The sequence below is a fragment of the Ruditapes philippinarum genome, unplaced genomic scaffold (genome assembly GCF_026571515.1).
Source record: "Ruditapes philippinarum isolate M1 unplaced genomic scaffold, ASM2657151v2 ctg3449_1_1_1_1, whole genome shotgun sequence".
Taxonomy (NCBI): Eukaryota; Metazoa; Mollusca; class Bivalvia; order Venerida; family Veneridae; genus Ruditapes; species Ruditapes philippinarum.
In genome coordinates, this window is record NW_026862861.1 from 114993 (window position 1) to 120992 (window position 6000).

The following is a 6000-nucleotide window of genomic DNA, read 5'->3' on the forward strand; positions in this document are numbered from 1 at the left end:
CTATCAAGCACTAAGAATAGTCGAGCGTTGCTGTCCTACCGACAGCTCTTGTTTTTGTGTGCGCCCATCAGAAAAAATCAAAGTGCTGCAGCACTGAATGCGACGGACATGCAACCGGAGAGACATTAATTAAGGCTTCTTTTAGAAAAACAAAACAAAACAAAAACAAAACACAAAATATATAACAGAGAAAATTTGTTCCATACAAGTTCGAGATTTGTAGAGCAATATATTTTGTGTCCCAAATTGATATAATTCAGATTTTCTACTTTCAAGCACTTAAATACAGAATGAAATTTATGCCTAAAAACTCTGGTCAAACTTGTAAATCAGTGTCCTTATCGATTTATTCTAAGAAATGATATGTAAATAGAAAAAAAACTATCAACGAAATATTTCTAGAATAAATCCAGGCAAATAAACTTCAAACATAATAGTAGGTGTGGATCGTCGGATAAGTGACGATCCGATCCGAACCACGATTCAGCACTTACGATTCACAAATCGAACCACAAATATTTTGTTATCAAGACACCCATAAAAACATGTACAAAAGTTATAAAAACATGTTCATTTAAGAAAACATCTAATACATTTAACATATAATATATAAACTTTGTTTATGTTTTTATTCTTTGGATGAGTATTTTTGTTTTGTTTTTTTGAAACCAATTACTACCAAGCTCAGCATCATGGTAATGGTCTTTAACCGGCAAATTGTATTTAGGTAAACTTCATATAATTCATATTTTTCTCGATTTGAAGAGTGTGAGAAACAGTGAATTTATATAAAAAAAATTAGATCGCGATCCACGATCTCTGGGCTTACGAACATTCAAACTCGATTTTTCACTTTGATTCGTGATTATCCGAGTACTCGGATACTCGCCCCAGCCCTATTAAATACATTATACATTTGATAATGCTATTTAGAATTGCTTCGTGTTATATCATAGTGGGCATACAGACAATAAAATATAAGTCATTTGTATTTTTATTTCTCTTGGATATGTCTCATTAAAAAAAAAATTGGTTAAAATCATCAGCAATTAATAGTGTATCTCTTAGATTTTTTTTTATTTACAAGGTAAAGATGTAGAGGCCAGAGCACATCGTTTTTATTTTAATTTAAATGTCACTTAAGCACTACAGTGTTTAGTTGTCCTTTTCAACTTCACACTAAATTCCATTTTCAACTTGTTTGCTTCTTACAATTGTATAGCATTTCTAAAAGTATTGCATTACAATCCGCTGGTTTATTAATTACATGTTTAATGTGTACTTCCTAATCGCCTGTCCAAAAATCAGAACAGGTGAAGCAGAATCTATTTTTAGAATAGCGAAGGTTAACTCATATCATGACCTAGTAAAATATGTAAACAGACCACAAGAATCGGAAGTAGAACTGATATTATAACTTCCTTACCATGAAAGACTGCATGGCGGTAAAGTGTCTTACATGCATTTTCAAAAATAGATATTTATACTAGCCATTGTACTGTATCTAATATATTAATAACTGCTGAATATTCAGCTAAACCCGCGGTAAGAGTCACGAAAATAGTTCTTCTTTTATTAATGCGCGATTTATCCTAGAGTCACGAAAAACTTTTGATTTGTTAATAATAATGTTTTTGTATAATGTAGAAATATTTATTTCCTACTAATAATGTCTTGGAACTCAGAGGTTACACCTTTATTGAAGTATAATTTGCTGTCCTACTTTTTCGACAGCGGTAAATCGTTTCAGCAGTAATTTGCATATTGTGCAATAATACTACGGGACTACAACGTTTTTATCAATAATATACGTTCATAATTTAACTTGGATAACTTAATTTGAAATTGAAAAGGCTAAATATGGAAGACATTAAGATATCCAGACAAAGTATGGGAGTTTTGAAGGATCAAATTCATGTACTATTTCTTGGGCTGTTAATTGGTTTAGGACACATTGCGCGAGTGTAGCCAACGAAATCCCATGTGTAGATGACTTAGCTCTGAACGCGCCTGAGGGCGCGTCCGTCGCAAAAATGACGAAAAAAGTAAGTAACTATCAATTATAATAATGATAATAATATCTTTTTTTTACGAAGGTAACATATGAAGATATGCCATCGTAGAAAACAAATAACATATCTTAATTATGGTTGTGGCATTCTAAACAATATATGAAAACACAAACACAAAACGTCATAAAACAATAACAAAAACTAGTATTCCATTAAGATTTTGTCCACAAAACGCTCCTTTTAGATATTAAATATCATTTATACAATTTTCATTTACAAATATTTTACAAATATACATGTATAATAAGTATTTTAACATAATGGCAGATTTATGAAGATATTTATTTGATCTGCAAGATTTTTAAAAGATGTCAGAGACTTATAACGTATATTAGATGGTTTCTACTCCAAATGTTTGCACGATTGTAACAAAAAGGGTATTTACCATGGTTTGTGCGATGTTTCATTTAGTGTCATTCACATGGAGGTGAAGATGCTTGCATAAGTGTAGCCGCTCGGAAAATAATAAAAGTTTGTCATTCCCACTTGCTTGATCCAAGTCTGGTCTACATCGCTGACATGGAAGAGTAGATGAAAAGTTTCGCCGGGCCTTTTCTGGACCCAAAAGATGTGTAATCAACTAAATACATGTACATGTACTAATTAGATAATGTTTTGTGTAGGCTATTTTAATTTCAGAGAAGATTTGTAGGGTTTTCATATTTTACTAAATTAGTATTTTAACTAAATAATGTAAAAAAAAGAAAAGAAAAAAAAGGTCTTTGACTTTGAGCAGGAGAGGATTCCAAAAGCCTTTCCCCTATAATAAGTGCTTGTAACAGAATTGACTTCCAAGAGCGGGATCAATTGTTTAGGGTTTTTTTGTTTGTTTTTAAATGTTTTCTTTTAGATTACTTTAACAAGATCTTGTTGAATACATCTTGTTATTACTCATCTAATAATTTACAAGATTTATCTAAGGTTGCTGAAATTACGCTACTTCATTTCTTTATAATATAATGTATGTGTTTTTATATGTGTCCAATAACTATAACACAAATAAAGTATGAGCATAAAATAGACTAAAAATCTTTCAAACTTAAATTTTTTATACCTCTATAACAAACTTCAATTTAATATGTGTCGTTAAAATGATATAAATCTTGTCTTATATCAAAAGCAAACCTCTTTTTATGGTCTAACCTGCTTGCATAATATAGAAGTTAAAGAAGAAAAGAGCTTCAATATTAAAAACGATAAATTGACATCAAACATAGAATGTGCATCTAATCGAGTCCAATGGTTGCAAAAATATGACAACAGTGATGTCAAAAAGGACCATAAAGTCCAAAATTTCTACTTGTGAATTTGTGCTATCATTAATGCAAATTCTCTTACAAATTCAAATTTATGTTTCAGTTTTAAATGGGGTTTTCACTGAGGGTTTTTGACATGGAGGGACTGAACATATTTTCCCAAAATGTGTGTATCATTAATTTTGATGTAGTTCTGAACATATAACTAGTGTGCAAATTTTCAGATCATTCCCTCAATCCGTTTATCCAAAATAACTTTTATCGTGCAAAATGATGTAAAGATACAAGCCTCAGGATGAGCCAAGATATTTTAAGAAAATCAAACTTGAGAAAAATGAACTACGACGTAAAGAAAAGTAAAATGATTCAAATTCCAATGATTTATGCGATTAGTGACTTATTTTGTTGTATTTATAACCATATTTCTACTGCTTGAATAAAATATAAATGGCTATTTTGCATATTTTGAGCTCTTTTCTCACAACAATATGTTTATTAAAATGAGCATGAATTTGGGGGCATGCTGCTTTAAAGCTTTCACTTTTTTTACTTACTATATCTATTTAAAAGTAAATGTTTTGGTTTCATAAAACACGATAATACATGTCTTTGTCAAATCGTCTCTTATATGATTTAGTTTGTTGTGTTTTTTACACTATCTACGTGTACATTTTAGCAATCTTGTTACAAGCTACTTTGATCAGCGAAAAATATAAAAATTGTTGTTGTAGTATTTGTTGTTGTTGTTTTTGTTGATGAGATAATCACTTTATTTTTGCTAATGATGTTCATGGTGCTTATGGCAATGCCGCAGTTGTTGATGGCAAAACTGTATTTGGTGGTAATATATTTGTTGTTGTAGTAGTATTTGTTGTTGTTTTTGTTGATGATGATAATGATGATCAGTATATTTTTTGCTTATGATGTAATATGATGATGGCGGTAGTCATGCTATTTTCATTGTCATGATGATTGTTTTGTTGTTATTCTTTTGTTGTTGTCATTGTATTTGATGATAATGAAGATATTATTTTGATGATGATGATGTTGTTGATGTTGTTTTAATTGTTGTTGCTGTTGTTTTGATGATAGAAATATCAATTTGTATGGGTTAGTTGTTGATCAATATAATGACTGTGGATCATCGTTTGCATTTAATTAAGGGGGCGGGAACAAGGGGGGGGGGGGGGGGGGGGGGGGGGGGGGGGGGGGGGGGGGGGGGGGGGGGGGAAAAAGGGGGGGGGGGGGGGGGGGGGGGGGGGGGGGGGGGGGGGGGGGGGGGGGGGGGGGGGGGGGGGGGAGGGGGGGGGGGGGGGGAAGGATGATTTGGTACAAACAGTTTTGACTTTTGTTCATAATTGGAATATAAATGGTCCATGCTTAAACTTTACACTATTTAATTTATATAAGAAATATAACTCTACTGACTTCCGGTAAGCTTATTAGCAGATTGTAACAGCAGTTATTGCCCTTTTATTTCTTTATTTTTTTTATAAACGTTTTGTGTATAGAATAATAGATATAGCAGTTGTTGTCATTTTGGTAATTCTTTGTTATCTCTTATCAACTCCCTTAAAACAAATAGGGGTTTCACATAAATTCGTGAAATGTGTTCGCACGTCTACTTCCGACTGCGTGCATAACTGTACGTACTACTTTGTGCACGAGAGAAACCTACAGTGAACAGTATAACTCACGAAAATTACCACTAAGCATCATTCCAACTCTTTTAATAAACGCTATTCACGTCATGAACATTATCTAAAGATCTCATCTATTATCACTGAGCAAGAGGAAGAAAGTCCAAGCTGAGCATATCGTGCTTCAAGAACATTTCAGACCAAGGACTACCCTTACCTTACTTAAAGAGGACTATTCTCGCCATGAACATAACTCACTGAGGACTACTTTTACCATGGACATTATTCACTGAGGACTAATTTTATCATGGACTTTATTCACTGAGTTCTACTTTTACCATGAACATAACTCACTGAGGACTACTTTTACCATGAACATAACTCACTGACGACTACTTTTAACATGAACATAACTAACTGACGACTACTTTTAACATGAACATAACTAACTGACGACGACTTTTACCATGAACATAACTAACTGACGACTTCTTTTACCATGAACATAACTCACTGAGGACTACTTTTACCATGGACAATATTCACTGAGGACTAATTTTATCATGGACTTTATTCACTGAGTTCTACTTTTACCATGAACATAACTCACTGAGGACTACTTTTAACATGAACATAACTAACTGACAACTACTTTTACCATGAACATAACTCACTGATGATTACTTTTATCATGAACATTACTCACTGACGACTACTTTTACCATGAACATAACTCACTGAGGACTACTTTTACCATGAAGATTACTCACTGAGAACTATTTTTACAATGAACATAACTCATCCAGGACTTCCCTTACCATGAACATAACTCATCCAGAACTACTTTTGCTATGGACTTTTTTCACCGACCACTACTTTTACCATGAACATAACTCACTGAGGAAAACTTTTACCATGGACATTACTCACTGAGGACTACTTTTACCATAGACATAATTCGCCGGGGCCCCTGAGAACTACTTTTACCATGAACATAACTCACCGACAACTACTTTTACCATGAACATAACT